The sequence below is a fragment of the Mus caroli genome, chromosome 1 (genome assembly GCF_900094665.2).
Source record: "Mus caroli chromosome 1, CAROLI_EIJ_v1.1, whole genome shotgun sequence".
Taxonomy (NCBI): Eukaryota; Metazoa; Chordata; class Mammalia; order Rodentia; family Muridae; genus Mus; species Mus caroli.
Genome location: NC_034570.1, coordinates 156,359,265 through 156,377,116, shown reverse-complemented (window position 1 = coordinate 156,377,116; position 17,852 = coordinate 156,359,265). Strand labels below are relative to the sequence as shown.

Genomic DNA, 17,852 nt, shown 5'->3' with positions numbered 1-17,852 from the left:
CAGAAAAACCCAGTCTTGAGAAAAAAAAAAAAAAAAAAAAAAAAAAAAAGAGAGAGAGAGAGAGAGAAAAGAAAAAAGAAAAAAAGAAAGTTATTCAAGGCGGAGATACTGTGTAGCAAGAACCCTACAAAAGGGGAAGACTTTGTAGTATTATGTAATCTGTTACTTAAGCATAAAGCCTTATCTGTTCCTGTTCTATCTTCCAAATAACTAACACAAAGACCTGTTAAGTTTATTAACAAACTGTAAGCCTAGGCTGGGCAGCAGGTTCTGAGCTATTCTAACCCTTTAAAGCTGTTAGTACCAGAAAAATGCCCAGTTACTTGCCAATCTGGTCTTGCCTTGGCTTTCTTTGATCCATTCGTCCCCTGTTGTGTCCTGATATATGGAGACCTCCTGGTCTCTCCATGTGGCCCCCTGGGATCCCTGGTTGGGATTAGAAGTCCAGCCTTTCTAATTCCACTGCCTTTGACCAATCAGAAGAAGATGGAGAAGAATGTTTACAAAACAATGACACAGGTGATGCTTCATAGACATAGTAATGTACTCAACTCTCTGCTAGTATAGAAATCATGTGTGACCACACCTACTTAGATAAAATAATTTTGTTGAGAGTTTTGTTAATAGTGTATTCTTAGTATGTAGAAAACTGCATGTACCAGGCAGTCAGTGGCTCATAGCTGAGTGAATGAGTGGAGTAAAAGCTGAGAGGACAGGGAAAACACAGTCTGGATAGGAAAGGCTTTGGTAGTTGAAGTAGTTAGAAAAGATGTGGAGAAGCCGTGGGTTTAAGACAGAATTTGTAAGAAAAACTAATAGGATAGTTGATAGTGATAAAGTAATTTTGTTTGTATATCTGTTGTCTCCCAAGCTCAGTATTTCCTTAAACTACCGTGTTAGTAATTAGATAAGAGACCTTGTTCAGTGTAGTGAAGGCTAGTGAGAATTTAGTAAGTATTCAGCTGCTGAAAATATTTGTATAAGGTTGGGTTTTTTCTGTTTTGTTGTTTTGTTTGTTTGATTTTTGTCATGGGGAAGATTGTACTCACAGGCTCAAGCGTGTCAGGGAGTGCATTACTGACTGAGATATGGTCTTAGCCCTTGATGTATACTGTTTTGTTTTGCATTTTTGGAGTCATGGTCTCATGCTGTAGGCCAGGAAACCCCTTTGTAGTTAACAGGCTGGTCTCAGACTTGGCAGCACTCTCCTAACCTCATCCTCTTGAATGTTAGGTTTCTAGCATGAGCTCTCATGTTGGAGAGCTCAAAATAGAGCTTAAAAATAGGACTATGATGCCTGTCAAGGTGGCTCTGTGGTTAAGAGTGTTTGCTGAAAAGACTGATGACCTGAGTTCAATTCCTTCCACCTGGTGGAAGGAGAAAAGTGACTGTTGCAAGTTGTCACATGCAAAGGACACACACTAAATGAATAAACAAGTAAAATATGTTTAAATTTAAATGGGGTTTGTGAGATAGCTTGTTGAAGTACCCTGTGATGTGGTTCCCACCTAGGCACAAATTTTGTTCATCCCATTCTTCCCAGGGAGAGGCAATGATCAGACACTCTCTTGTAAATACCCAAGAGTGAACAGATCTGTCCACTTTTCTTTCCCCAAGAGAATTGCCTTGTTCAAAAAGTCTGTAGTGCTGCATTTGAGAATTAGAGTTAGTGGTGTTAACATCTACACATGTGAACCCTAAAATAACCATATTCATATCCATTCAAGGAGTGATTAGAAGTGGTTGTTTTCTTTCTCTTAACTTTTGTCTTTTGAAATTAAAATTACACCATTTCCTTCTCTCAGACTCCTCCCATGCACCCCTTTTGTGCTTTCCCAAATTCATGGCCTTTCCCTTTAATGTTTTTTTTTCATTTGTTTTAGACAATTTTTAGTCTATAACTGACCCACTTCCATGTACATGCACATAAGTATAACTGAAAAATATCCTTTCAAAATAGCTATTTTGGAAAGGGTATACAGTGTTTTAATTTTGCCTGTTATTACAGTTGCCTTTGAGATAGTGCAAAGTTTTAAGTTTTAAGTCTACTCACTGGTACTAGGAGTTGATTGTGGCTTCTGAATACACTGTGTAGTGTAATGTGATTGGGCATTAAATAAATATCAACTATAAAGTAAGATTTTATAAAATTGTAACTGACTTTAAAGTAGTTTAAAAGTACTACTTTTACAACATCTCAGCAAATAACTGAGAATATGTACACATGTACACATTCTCAGGTAATTTATCAGATGTCAAATTTTAAAAGAGTGTATAGTATCAGGAAAACAAAATGATAATATTAGAAGTTACTTTAGCACAACTTTGGAAGAACAGTGTAATACATTGAATTTTCAAATGTTTACACTGTTTAACTGAAATACGTTATCACTGGTCATTTGTTTATAGAATTAGTTTAAGCTATCAGGGAAAGATACATAAACAGTAGTACTTCTTGAAGCTCGGTTGTTAGTGGAAGTAGAAATAATTCAATAGAGCATAATACATTGTTTTAACACCCCAGAAATGAGAGCTATGTGTATAATGACTTCTTTTTTTAAATACATGTATGGCATAAGATGCAAATTTATGTATCTAAGTCACATGAGTCAGGAACACCCGGGACAGTAAATGCTAAATGTAACAGGAATAGGACCGCTTCTTATGTTTTAGACTTGTCTGGTTGTTTTATGCTGAGTATCTTTCAAAAACAGTAACCAAATCTATTTTAAAGCCAGACATTATTATCGAATCACTTTATAGCTGTCTTTTTCCCTTTTAAAAAAAATATTTTTAGTTAAGTGTATGTGTGTGGGTTTGTGCCTGTGAGTGCAGGTGTCCACAGAGGTCAGAGGCAGTGGAGCTCTTGGGGCTGAAGTTTAGGTGGTCGTGAGGTCTATGTGCTGGGGGATCTGAGTCCTCTGCTCTCACCTGCTAAGCTCCTCTTTAGCCTCATACAACTATGTTTTTTATTGCTTTAAGTTGACTTTTGTCAGCATTTTGTAGTGCAAACCAGAGTTATTTATATTTTTTAATTGCCAATGATTCCTAGGACTTGTGATTTCTTACTCAGTTTTTTTTTTCATGCCTTCAAGATGACAATCAGTTGATGTTTTTAAAGTCTATTAGCCTTGAATGCACACTTCATCCTGTAGGTGGTGCTCATGGTTTTGTGGTGTTCTTTATGCTACTTATATCTCAACATTTTCCTAATCTGGGAAATCATTTAATACCCAATGCTGTTAATAGAATGCTTATCTTTTATGTAACTCTTGAAAAATCAGTATTTCCTTACTACTATTTAAAGAAATATTTGTAGCAGAAAAAAAATCTGTATTAAATTTTTTGTGTAGAATTTATTTTGCATTTTACTTGTCTACTTAACTACTTAGTGTAATATCTGGAAATTTTTATTTTAATTCTGAATTTTACTAGCCAACTCCTCAAAATTCCCCAAATCTAGCAGAACTAAATTATCACAATGAGTTCTTTTTTAAGATCTCCCTTCCCTTCTCTTTGTGTGTGTGACTCTCACTCTTCTCTCCCCCTTTTTTCTCATCTGTCAAGTTCAAGAGCAGCTCAGATGCCATGAATTAAGTGAAGCACAAAAGAGAGAAAGGAGACCCTTTTGAAGAACAAAGGCCTCCCATTAGGCTGCCATGTTCTTTTCTGACCAAAAGTGCACCCTCCATGGTTCCTATTGTTGTCCACATGCCCTGCACATAAGGTAAATATAGTAGATCCTCATTACTCACGTTTCCCTCCCCTTCCTCCTATGCCACACACAACCAGCGCAGCTTTAGGTCTTTGATATCTTTCGGCATTCTTAATACAGTTGCTTTATATCCTTTTAAAAACTACAGGGGAAGAAATGGAAGTGGAGAACAGGCACACCAAGTAAAACCCCACAAGAAGGGAAAATTAGCTGTTAGATAAGCTGCAACCCAAGAGCCAGGGCAGGTGGAGGAACCAAAGATTTATGGTGTTATTCTATGCTAGTTAGCATCCTGGCTTTTAAAGTTACAACTTTGATTTATATGGACTATGGATTAGTTATTCTTCTCTTTGTCCATGCGACAGAACAGACAAACGGGACAAATTGAGTTGCTGAGTGCAGTCTTTAAATGAGAGCTTGTTGGTAATCTGCATGTTTGCTTTTTGCTGTCATGTACATGACTTATCCATAGGTTCATTACTGCGTTTTCATTGGAAATGAACTGCATTACCTATAGGTTATTACTTGTGTTTTCATTGGAATCGAACTGAATTATCTGTAGGTTTATTATTCTTGTGTTTTCATTAGAATTGACCTAAATCATCTATAGGTTTGTTATTCTGTATTTTCATTGGAATTGAACTGTGGACTGGGGAAAAAAAAGTTTTAAGTGGTAAATAGAATAAACTGTGCAGAGCTTGGTTGTTTAATTTTTTTTGAGGCAGGGTCTCATGTAGCTCACATTGGCTTTGAACTCACTCTGTAGCTGAGGATGACCCGAATACCTGATGCACCTTTACTTCCTAGTTGCCAAGGTTATAGATGTGTGCAGCAACCATACCTGGCCAGAAGTTGCTGAAAGTTCATGTTGTATGCATTTGAGATTAGTGTGTACAGTTGTTGTGATGTTGCTGGAAACGCCCGTGGTACTTAACTTACAAAGGAGTGTGTGGTCCTTGATATTGCTCACAGTTAACTATGGAGGAGAAGACTGTCATTACCAAGCATGGTGAAGTAGCTAAAGGCCTCCTTATTGTACAGCAAATACGGAGTCCTGACAACTAGAGGTTTGGGTATTGGTTTTATTTTTATTCTTTGAAAGAAATTTGACAGTTTTGTGGTATTGTTAAGGAGAAAAGAGATGGAAAGAAGGCCAGAAGGAAAAAGGATGTACTTTTACTGTAATTTTTAAATAAAAACATTTGTTTTGATGTAGGAAAGAGTGAGAACTGACCTTTCAGCAGCATGTGCTTTCTTTTTGTAATACTGAACTGACAAGCAGTTTGTGACAGCGTTTACAGGCTGTCTTGAACTCACTGTGGATTATGGGGCTGCCCTTTTAGGATTATAGATATGATTTAGTGAGGATAAAAAGAACATTAAGTAAACCTTTTCTAGAAATAGTGACATTTTATTTTGAAATTTTCATGAGATGAAATTGATATTCTGGCTTTTTCTACTTGACATTCATATTAAAAATACCTAACATTTAACTTTTTTGCCCTAAAATTTTTTCATTAATATTAAAATCTGGCTTAATGCATGCAATTGTAAGTGTGTGTGTGTGTGTGTGTGTGTGTGTTAGAGAGAGAGAGAGAGAGAGAGAGAGAGATTTGAAAAAAATACTTGACCTTACTTAGATGCTTTTTAGGAATAATGAATAGTTTCATGTTTTGAGGGTACAGTAGTCAGCAAGAATCCTTCAGATTATATACTTGACAGCAAAATAAAAGGCAAAAATCTTCTTGCTTTGTGTTGTATAGGTAATTACCATTTCTGTTGACTGTATGCAACCAGGACTCTCAGACAAGTAAGAGACTTGTTCTAATTTTGTCTTGCTTTTGCCTCTGGTCGCACAATTTTCCTCTTTTGTTTTTTGCGGGGTGGCATTTGCCGTCAGAAGAAACCACTGACAGTCACACCCAGATTGCTAAACTCCAATGCATTCACTGATATGTTCTGCTGGGATCACTGGTGACCGCTTTGATACAGGTGCATTGAAACACTTGCCTTTGAGAGATGGAAAGTGAGTTCTAGTTCTTTTATTGCATGCTCTTGTCTCCTGCCATCACATTTCAAGAACAGTTTTGTTCCTAGCATTCCGCCTGTCACTAGTGCCCCGCTGTTTCTCTTTGCTAATCAGAATGTCCCCTGCACATCCAGATAGTTCATACATGGAGGGCTACTGCTGTAAAATAAATGTGACTCCAGGCCTCCAAGGTTGTGGTCATAATTTTATAAGTTAGTATTGATTTTTAACATTTTGTATATTATGCTATAAATGAAATTGAACTTACATTGTTTTAAATAGTTTCTTTTAGAACCATTAGCTTTAGATTTAAAGACATGCTAAGTCTTTAAAATACACCATCGTTCAATTATAACCATAGTACACAGAATTAGAAAAATCAAGTAAATAGTAACTTTTAAAATCAGAAAGAATACCCAGGGAAGTGGTGATAAAAGCAGTTTAGAGCTGTGAGCCAGTTTTCCTCTTTGAACTTTCTTTGAAGCTATTTGAACAGTTGCTGGGGGTAATTTTAAACATTAAATGTATTTGTGACTAAAATCTTCCTTCTCTAGCTACTAGCTACCAAAGCCTCACAGTGGTCTCATTATATAGAATTTAAATGATGGTTTAAAGAGACAGGGAATAATAAGGTTGGTTAAACCTATATTTATTAAAAGATAGAGCATGAAAAGATTTGAAGCCTTATAGTAGTTCAAGGTAGTAGGATTCATAAAAAGTTGAGATGCCCTCCCAGAACCCCTGCTCATCCCCCCCCCCCGGCCCCCCCAAGGATATATTTTGACTTAAAAACATTCAATCTGTGCCCTGGGGAGAGAGATGGAATGAAATGAAGACTTCAGAAAGTTTCCTTGGAAGACTTAGAACTGGGAATGGAAAGTAGAAATTAATGAACTATCAAGAGAGAAACAATTTTTATTTTCACAAACTCTGATGAAAACCGGAGGACAGACTGTGATCCTTAGGCCACTCCCCACGTGCGCCTTGTGACTCACGTGCTCTCTGTCACCACGTTCTGCAACCTATGCTGTCTGTATTTACTTGGCCCAGGGGCAAGAGTTGGTTTTATGTTTTGAGATGTGTTAAAAAAAATTAGAATGAACAAGATTTTATGGTATATTAAAATTATTTGAAATTGAAATGCTAACAGATAAAATTAAACTTGAATCAAGACACAGAAATAGCCATTTGTATATGTATTGTCTTTGGTATTTCTAGCTGTTCCTGGGCTGCAATGATAATATGGAGTAGTTGTATCAGAGACTATATGGCTCATAAAAGCTAAATTTCATGCTTATTTCCTGGCTATTTACCCAAATATGCTGGTCACAGAAATGTAGCATGTTTTCTAAACTAGAAGTTCTTGGCCATTAATGAAATTCCTTTATACTTACATTTGCTTATCAGGAATACATACCTTTACCCAGTAAATAATTTTATTATTATTATGCAGTACCTGCATAGTCAGTTTGTTTTTGTTCTTGATAATACTCCCTTGGTTGAGTGTTTTGTGTGTGTGTGTTTTTTTTCCTTTAGAGATAGGGTCTCCATAGATAACTCAGTCTACCCTTGAACTCATGACCCCCCAACAATAGCCTTCCAGTGCTTGGATTATAGGGGCTTGAGGGCTAGGAAGTATTTAATTACTTCTGGTTCTCTCATTTGAATTATGAAAAAAAATTTTTTTCAGAAGTCAGTCTAATTTGCTGTTCCAAGTCTACTGAAAACTTTGTAGCTCTATCTTTATTCATGCTTACAAAAATTACAAGAACTTAAACATCAGAATTGCTATTTGCTATTTGGAAAAGCTACATTGAGATGAGCAGTTAATCTTTTCTTGAAGGTATTAGTACTAACAGGTTATTTCTGATACGTTAGAAGTGAGTGCTGTCAAGACGACTTAGTGGCTGAAGGTGCTTGCTGTCAAGCCTTTCAAACCCACATGTAGAAAGACAGAATCAACCCCTGTAGTTGTCCTCTGACCTCCACCGGCTGGCCCTGGTTCACCCACACAATAAATAAATAAATAATTTTCTAAGATGTACTAAGTGATCACATTCTAAACATATGCTGCTAACACTGGCAGCTCTTGTAATACTCTGAATACAAATTTAGGGTAACTTCTATTAGGATTTTTTGAGTTGCCTGGGTAAAGGGAGTACTGTGTGCACGAGGATTTGAACTTATACTCCATTTCTCTTCTTTTTATTAAGCCTCACCTGCCTCAGCCAATAAAAATATGAGATTTAAATACTAAATGAGAAACTGTAGAGTTTGCTTGACAGGTAACAGTTGCTGCCCTTCAGATGACCCAAGTTTGGTTCCCAGCGTCTTTATCAGGCAGCGTCAGAGGATCTGATACCCACTTCTGGCCACCCACAAACGTGTGTACACAAACACTAATAAAAACCTTTTAACATAAAGCAGAAGAAGTTAATAAGTTTACCAGAGGTAGAAAGCTATAGTTAATTTTCTTGCTTTCTTTCCCTTCCCTAGAAATCAGGCCTGACTGGACCATGTTGCTTATGATTGAATAAACTCGTAGAAAAAAACCAAAAGCCACTACCATTGATTAAACATTTATTCTGAGTGAACAACCGTTACTAGATATAAATGAGACCTCATAGCTAAGTTTTCTCAGCCCTTGTCATATCTAAGCAGTAATGAGTGATAGTTCCTTCACTTCTTAGTGACTACTTCACACAAATGTAAGGGTTATTCTATATAGACCTTCCTGCATGTGTAAACTATTCAGTTTGTGTGGTGGTTTCAAAGAGAAATGTTTCCTGTGGGCTCAGGTCCTTGAACGCTTAGTGCTCAGTTGGTGCTGTTTGGGAGTTGGCACAGTCTTGCTGGAGGGCTTGACCACTGGCTTGTGAAGTACTGTGAACTTTTTACCCAGAACTTTCCTTCTTTGACACCCTTGACACCCCCCCCCCCTTGAAACTGCCTTGCCTGGAAGCTGAAATCACACCTCTGTTTCCTCTCATCTACCTGGGAACTCTCCTACTTGGTCTCCTTTGTTTCCTGAGATGTTGGATTCTTGAGGGCTTGATTCTAGGATTCCGTTTCATTTCATTCTACAGCCTAGTGTATTCATGCCCAGGGCTTCAGTTACTGTTTGCTGATGCTATCTGGCATTTTCTTGTGTCCTGTATTTCAGGGAGAAATATCAAATTATTCATGCCCAAGGAAAAGACTTGCTCCCCTTTACTTTCCAAATCCATATCCTGTCTTATCCTAGCATAAGCAATCCTTATCTTCCCTCCTGGAGCACAGCAGGTACACTGGTTCCCTCCAGTAGGTGTCCTTACAGAAGCAACAGCAGCGTATGTTCTAAAAGGACAAATGTAACCACTCAGGATTATAACTTAGGTCATTTGGGTGACACATCCCATTCTACTTTCTCAGTCTCTTCCCTTGCCTGTCTATACATAAGCCACTTAGGCCTGTGTCCAGATTCTGACAAGTATCCTGCTTTGACCTTCTACCTCTCTTTCCTAGACAGTTGTCATTTTATTATTTGCATCTCAACACAAAGACAGTTTCTGTACAAAAACTGCTTGGTGCAGTAATTCCACAGATGTGAAAGGCACTCCAGGAGTCGGAACTAGAGAGGAGAGGTCTGGCTAGAAGGGAAACAGCAAGAGCGCAGAGTGGTTCTCAGCAGTACTGAGAACAGGGTTTGATGTTACTTAGACTGGCCTCTAACCTGGCCTAAGTTGATCCTTAGTCCTCCTGTCTCAGCCTCTACTTAGGAATACTGGTGCCTGGTATTGGAGGAGTTTGTTGTGATTGGTTTGTTTGCTTGTTTGTTTTTCTTTTTTTAATGACTAGTCAGACAAAAGAAGGTCACTGATAGCTTTTAGAAGCTTGAAATACTACATTCTACAGCACAAAACAGAATTCCCTCAAAAAAATATGCTCAAAAATTTCAGTAATGCTAAGTTTAAGATATAGTGGTCAAATGCAGGGTACCATAGAGAGAACTAATAGAAACATGCATCTATATTATTGCCATCTCATCCCTTCTTCCAGTAAACAGAGACATGAGTACAAATTTAACTCAAGCATGTTTAGCTCAGCATGGTACATGTAAATGTGTCCCTAAAACAGAAGTTCTACCTGCTCAGCATGGTCTTTCACCATGCAAAATAGATGCTAAATGAAGCCAGCTTTGCTATAATCTCCCAGCTGTGTTGTCTCTCCCTCCTGGGGATTAAAAAAAAAAGAAAAAAGATATTATTAAGAACATTTGTTTAGAGTAGATAATAATTCTTTTTTTTTTAAACTATGACAGTGTGGGAACTAATAGGGTCAGGGGAAAGAGGGGGAAGGGAGGATAGCCCACGTCCAGCCAGAGTTCCTCCTATGCTCTGGGCAGGCAGATGTGGGAGGGCTGCCGGACACTTTCCACTTGGCCCTGGGTGGGCATCTAAGCCACTGACCCCACTCAATAGGGGGTGGACAAGGAAGGGGCAGCCTCCGAAACCAGGGGGCCCCAGAGCAACACCCTGTAGCCCCCGGGGTTATGGGAGAGAGGGCTTAGGGAGAGAGGTTTCCACACAGGTGAGAGTAAGCGCAGTGGGCCTTGATGGACAGAGACAGTCTATGGTTTTAGAGCTTTATTGTAGAAAGTCAGGGAGGGGGGGAAGTGAGAAGGTGGAGGGAGGGAGGGAGGGAGGGAGGGGGGGGAGAGAGAGAGAGAGAGCGAGCGCGAGAGCCCAGCCATGGCCAAGAGGAGAGAAGGGGGAAAAGGAGAGAGAGAAGAAAGGCTAGAGAGGAAGAGAGGGAGAGAAGAGGAGAGAAGAGAGTAAGGGGAGTAAGAGCAAGAGAGTGAGGAGGGGCCAAGTAGCCCCTCTTATGGTATGCTGTTATCTTTANTGTTGCTAGGTAACTGGGGAGGAGTTTAGACCTTCTGGGGAAGGTTAGAAGCTTGGGACATTGTCTACTTGACTTCTAGCCATGCTTCTCTTGTGGGGGCTGAGGGGGCAGTAACTTCCACAGGAGCCCTGGTTCCAGGAGACATGAGAGAACTCCTTCCAGCCCATGTAGGTGATTTATCACCGCTGGGTCCTGGGATTTAACATCTAACCTCAACTGGAAACCAGGCTATCTGCATATAGCTCAATGCCCCATATGACAGGAAGTCTTTAAACTTTGTAAATTCACTTTATATCCAATTGCTGCCCCCCTTTTCCGGTCTGCCACTCACACAGTCCCTTCCCTATCTCCCTTCCCCTTCTCTGAGAGGGTAAAGCCCCCCTGAGTATCCCTCCACCTAGGCACATCAAGTCTGCAGGGCTAGAGCATCCTCTCCCACTGAGGCCAGATAAGGCAGCACAGTTAGGGGAACATATTCCACAGACAGGCTGCAGCTTTACAGACAGATCCCACTCCAGTTGTTGGGGGACCCACTTGAAGACCAAGCTGCTACATATGTATGGGGCCAATACAATTCTTAATAGCAGCCTTATAAATTTCTGTATATCATGCTAGGTAACTGATACAATAAAATAATAAATTTAAGAAAGCTTTGTTTTACTTTATTAAACCCAAAGACTAAGGCATTTGGGGCTTTCAAGTGGAGACTTAGGAGTACTGTGATATGGTTAGATTCCACTATCAGGTGCTGCTGAGCAGTTTAGTTTACCCAGTACTCTTTTCTTTATTTTTCATATGTAAAATGGAATGATAAAAGAACTTACATGATTGTTCTTGTGAGAAGAAACTAGTTAATGCCTGTCACACTGTGGCCATTTAAAAAAAAAAAAAACTTGAGCTAGGAATGGATTTTATTTTATTTTTCTTTTAACAGGGTTTCTTAGTGTGGCCAAGTCCTGAATCTCACTATGTTGATTAGGATGGCCTCAAACTCTCAAGTGCTGGGACCAGCTTTAGTTTTTATATTTATGATATTAAAAAAATGGGAAGGTGAGTGACAGATTAGGGGTCCACAAGGCCTAATGTTATTGCTCTGTATAATTATTTCTCAGAAAATGCTAGTTTCTGGGAATATGTATGCTATTGTAAGTATGGTAGTTTGCCAATGAATGTTAGAATGAAAGATAGCTGTTAGATGAGAACTGGAGTTAGAAAAGAATGATTGTGGATATTACTGACTAGAGAAGGAAGTCACAGTTGTTACTACTGGTGATTACTTACAAGGGAAAAAAAACAAAGCCAAACAAAACGAAAGTCAGTAACATTGTAGAAGTAGCAAAACCAGTGGAATCCAGAAGGACTTCCTCTTTTGGAAATAGGGTTAGGAGTGTTTTAGGGCCCTCTGTCTTTCTGCTGTGTTTAAAAAGTTAGATCAGGAGTGACGCTGAGATTTATAGTAGCTGCTTATTATAGTTTGCAAGGATAAACAAATTTTCAAGTACTGTCCCATGTTTTCAAGATTAATTTTTAAAAATGTTCTAAAATTGTGTGTGTGTGTGTGCGTGTGTGTGCGTGCATGTGCGTATGTGGGTTATGGAAGTCAGAAGACAGCTTCTGTGTTGGTCCTCACCTTTGACCCTGTTCACTGCTTTGTATTGCAGGCCAGCTGACTCATGAGCTTCTTGGAGTGCTGCTGTCTCTGTCTTCCTTCTCTCTTTAGGAATATTGAAATTACAGACACATAAAACATGTGTCAGTTTTGCAGAAGTTCTGAGATTTGAACTCAGATCTTCATGCTTGTTTGGCAAGCACACTACTCCTTGGACCATCTTTCTAGTTTAATGTTCTGTATTTAAGATCAGCACATGAATAATAATTCTTTAACTTTAATTTTATGAGTATGGGTATTGCACATGCACATATGCTTGTGTATCACATTTGTGCCTGGGACCAATGGAGGCCAGAAGAGAGTGTTAGACCCCTAGGAACAGGAGTTTCATTCAGTTATTTATGAGTTACCGTGGAGGTGCTAAGAATTGAGCCCAGGTCTTCTAAGAAGAGCAGCTAGTGCTCTTAACCACTGAAAGACCTCTTTGGTCCCCTAGTGTTATGTAGTTAAAGATCTTACTTATTTACTTACATTTTGTATGTCTGCGTGTGTGAGTGCATGCACACAATTTATACAGGCACACAAGTGAGTTTGCAAAGGCCAAAAGGAGGTTAGGTTCCTTGGAGTAATGGGCATTTACAGATCACTGGGCTTGTACGCTGATGCAGGGATCTGAACTTTGGTCCTCCAGATTGAGCAGCAAGTGCTCTTAACCATTGAGTCACCTCTCCAGCCCTTTTCTATAGTTTTGTGAAGTAGTCCTCCATGCTTTATGTTATGAAGGAGATTTAATAAACAGTAAGACATGCGTAAGTGCTTAATTGTATTTATTTTATAATAAACAGTAAATGCTTTTAATTAGCCAACTTCATACATTCTGCCGTGGAAATTTGTGGAGATAGTAAATTCTTAGTTACTTCAAATTCAAGCCAGATTCTTCAGTATTTATTCCTATCTGCCCTCCAACTAACCTGTTTTTCATTTAGGGTGCTAGGATGAGTTTTCTTCTTTCATTTTTATTTCCTTGATTAATGATTTCCCATTTCTACTTGTTTTAAACTGTATACATGTCTAAGCTGATATCTGAATTGTAGTAAATAATGGTAGTTTCTGTAGTAACTGAAAGTTGCTTGAATGTCTCTGATCCGAAGCGGTCCCTGGAGTGTTTAAAGCAATTCCTTTATTTCATAAATTGGTTGTTTACTTAAAAGTGATGGAAATTGTTAGTGGTTAAGTGAGAAATGGCTCAATGCTCTGGCTTCTGCTCCTATTCTTCTACATAGACCCTGTTGCATCTCCTGTAGGCAGTGTGTAAACTCTCCATCTTCTGGGGACAGAGTAGGAAATCCCGTTCCTACAGAATACACCTTGTGAAGATTATACATCAATAATAATAGGGTCATCTAATTTTGAAGAGCTTTATAGAAAAGAAAAGAAAAAATGGAGAATACTGTGCTATTTTAGTTTTGTATAGTTTTCTTTCTTCACCGTGCATTCTTAGTATATGCAGTAGTTGACCTTCCATTTTAATATTACTATTAGCTGGTGTTTGTTTTGTTTTACTTTCTATTGGTCTCTTTCACAGTAAGAGCAAGTAGTTGCAAGGTATTTAATCTATTGAATAAATAAATTGTTGGGCTTTGTTGAAAGTTTTTTGTGTGTTGCAGGGATAAATGAGTAGTTCTTATCTGTCTTATATTCAATTCATGCTTACATATTTTTTTCTTTATTCAGAGGTGGTAATTAAACTATTCTAAATAACCTGGCAGCTATGGTGTTGGTATAAGAAATAGTAGCATTAAGTTAAAGATGATGTATCTTTATTCTGCCACTAATGTATAACATCTTTATGATAATAATATGCCAGAATATCATTTTCTCATCTATAAAACAATGAATGACTTCTTTATAGGATTTTGTTAGTATTAAAAAGGTAATATTTAAGCGTGTCCAGCATGGTATCTGGTATACCTAATGTTCAATAAATGATTGTCATATTAAAAACCAGGTAGCAGTGTATTTTAGCTGCCTCCCTAGTTCTCCGATTAAAGGCGTGTGCCATTACCTCCCAGTTTTAGGGTGATCGTAATAAAACTCTTGAGTCACAAAAACTTAGAATAAGAGTAGGATATCACAATTTAAGGCTCAGTCCCCTTAGAAAGTTTATCTTATTCTCTAGTGCCCTTGGCAGGTGTTTATACCTCAGCTGCTGTGGAGCTTTTTTCTTTGGACAAGACATTATGATAGGTTTTTAGGGGACTTCTGAGTTGAATAAGGTTCTTCAGTCTAGTTCCTGTGAGAAATGGCAATGGAGATAGATCGTGAAGGATGAAATAGAATATGAATATTTACAGAGTTTCTGATAACAGGAACCAGGTGGAACAAAGGAGAGGAGCTGATTTGTTGCAGGAAGTCATGAATATGGATACTCCCATGAGACTGGATGAAGGAAGGTACAGGAGTAATGAAGGGAAAGTTTCCTACAGTGTGACTTTATGTATCCATCAAATGAATTGTTAAATATCTAACTGTGATATGATCAAATTTGCATCAGAAAATTATAGGAAAAAACAGCAATAGAATGAAACTTCTTTTCCCATGAACTTCAGATTGTAGTAAGTATGTAATTTAGTATTTAAATCAACTTAAACATACTTTAAAAGTGGATTGGAGCCGGGGGTGGTACTGCATGCCTTTACTCCCAGCACTTGGGAGGTAGAGGGGCAGGAGAATTTCTGAGTTCAAGGCCAACCTGGTCTACAGAGTGAGTTCCAGGACAGCCAGGGCTATACAAAGAAACCCTGTCTCGAAAAACAAACAAACAAACAAAAAGTGGATTGGAACACAGGCACAGAACAAGTTGCAAAAATGACTAGGCAGATTTGGCAGAGTAATTTCTAAACAGGAAAAAGTGGTCCTTGAAATTTACATTTCAAATGCATTTGAAAAAAATTTTGAAGAAACTAATAGTAGGTCTTGGGAAATTAATCAGATTACTACTAGTGTTCTAGAGGTAGATATGAAGAGAAAGTAAGATACAGAGAACAGAATGAGAAGGCTTATAGTTCAGCTGGTGTTCTAGAGAAGACCGTTCTTAATTATCCTTTCTAGTGTACGTCCTCTGAGAACACCATCCAGGGATATGGAAAGGCGTTCACTAGAAACAGTGGAAAGCTAAGGACACTGGGAGAGAGCAACCTTTAAACCTTTATAAAGATGAAATGATAGTTTTAGATAGATAAACTGAGTTGCTTACCACCATATCCTTTTCTAAAGGAGCTTCTAAGAAACATTTCTTAAGATTGAAGGAAGCTGAACTCAGAAAGACTGAAGTACAAGAAGGATAAACAAAAAAATGGAAATATATGAGTAACTATTAGTAAACTATATTCAACTTATTTTATATTAACAGAGCAGTTATCAACTTTCATCGTCAACCGTTGCAGATAGTACAGTAAGAATTTTTCAAGAGAAGCTGTAATCTTAGCTCTCTCTCAAGATTATTTTCATCTTACCAATGTCTCTGATATGATTTGAAATGAATGAATGTCTTTTTTAAAAATGTGTCTACTTGCAGGCTGCTGAGCTAATTTTAAATTTGAATAAGAAAATTTAAAATGAATCTAATGGAACTATGTTAACTGATCTTGCTCCTTAGTTACCAGTCTTTACTGTCAGTGTTTTACCATTTGAATCTGGAATTGACTAGTGAGAATGCTCAGCTTTCATTGCACTCACTAGAAGCCAGTTCCAAGTGCATTGTTTTAAGAATATATGCTAATCCTGGAGAAACACAGACATAATAAAATGGAGCTTGATGTTCTTCATATGGCCAAGGGCATTGCAGCAGAATGTATATAATGTCCTTTATAGCTTTAGCCTCAGAGAGGGGAACTTGCTAGAGAGTATTCTGTTTGCTTGCTTGTTTAACTGCGGAGCCCTTGGTATTCTGTGAGAGCAATATATAGGGGTTTATTAGTCGCCTTTATTCAAAATCAACAGTGAGTGCTCTACTCATATTCTAATCTTTTTAAGCAAACCTTTAATTGTGGACTTAAGTCTCATATGCTTGATTTAACATTTGTTGACTTTCCCAGAACCCATCTTTTCATTCATGTACAGTATTTGGTTGAGCCTTTCTCAGGTTCTACCACATATGTGAAATTGCTGTTAAGTAAATAAGACATAATATCTTGTGTTCAGCAAATTTTCCTTCTAGTGAAAAGCAGAAATCAAACAAGTATACAAATTTTAAAATTATGAGTTTTCAGAGAAAACAAGGTGAAGTTATAGATTAATTGATTTAAAAGATTAATTGATTGTCCTCACCTGAATGTACAGAAATTGCAAAGTCCACAGGGCATATTTGACTGAATGTGGCATCCTTTTCCATATGAGAGGATATATATATATATATATATATATATATATATATATATATATAAATAATATTAAAATGATGGGGATTTTCATTTTATAATGACATAAAAACTACAACAGCTCTTTACAATTTAAATGCTTATCTTCCTTAACTCAGGGAAATATGTGAGAGGCCCTATCCTAATTTTTATTTTATATTTGGCTCTATAATGTGGAGAACTCAACCCCACATTAAAACACTTGGTCACAGATGTTTGATTCATCAGCTGTGTTATGTGCGCTGTCCTTATGTATTTAGACAGTGGTGCCACTGTATGTAAAAGCAGTGCTTGTTAACTTTAGCAAAATCTTTACATAAGACAAAAGATAATACCAAAGAATCTTGGTGTTTTAGATATACAAGATAACATAAAGACAGAAGCCAGAGCCCCAAGCCATGTTAGAGAATTTAAACATAATAATTTCTTTAGAATAAACTGCATTTTATTGACGAGCTAATTATTTATATAGGTTTTCTACGCAGTGAATTCTTTTTTCCACAATGAATTCTTTAAAAATGTATGAAAACATTGTTGTTGAAACATTAGTGTACATATATTCTTTTCGCGGGATTTTTACTCTTGGCTTCTTTGAGAGTAAAGCTGTAGAAATCTCTGCCATGGTTTTTGTGGATTGTGAAAACAATTGAGAAGCTGTAATTACAATAGATGGGTTCCCTAACTGTCTTGTGGGGTCCTTTCCTCAGTGTCACCATAGGTAGTAAAGTGTGATTGCAGTGTAGAAGACTTTTCTCTCTAAAGAAGACCAGTGATCCCTTTAAGAGGGGTCATTGTGAATTTCTTGTTGTAATTGCAGAATGAGTGAGTTTGAATATGAAGGAAGAAGAGCCTAAATAGGAGAGATGTTCTGGGGCTGCCCTTCTCTACAAAAGGTAAATCAGAAAGCATCTGTTGTGGCTGTTTTACCATTTTTATTTTGTTTAAGAACAAACATAGTAGGCGGTTTTCCTTATTTGATGAGCAATGACATCAGTTTGACCAGATTTATGATACTGAAAGATTATTGGTAGGAACTCAGTAAAGGGCAACATTTTGGAAGTTTATCCAACTGTTCTTTTCGAATTCACGCAGAATGGCACAAACTGAGGCCAAATAGATGGTCTCAGCATTATTTCTAAGCTAGCCTTTCACTGAAAAAGTCTTCCAGTATTTATCCATTTCCTTTTAACTGCAAGA

General features: G+C 37.7%; 1 protein-coding gene across 7 annotated transcripts in view; it reads left to right on the top strand.

The window, feature by feature from the left end:
• Pou2f1 (POU class 2 homeobox 1) overlaps window positions 1-17,852 on the top strand; it is a 132,279-nt gene that overhangs the window by 31,449 nt on the left and 82,978 nt on the right. The window contains exons 1-2 of one of the 7 annotated variants that reach the window (XM_029480093.1): window positions 3,415-3,727; window positions 17,473-17,548. The exons of the other annotated variants lie outside the window; for them this stretch is intronic. The gene's annotated coding sequence lies outside the window, so the exon portion shown is untranslated. Of the gene's footprint in view, window positions 1-3,414; window positions 3,728-17,472; window positions 17,549-17,852 lie in introns of those variants that run through there. 7 annotated transcript variants of the gene reach the window in all.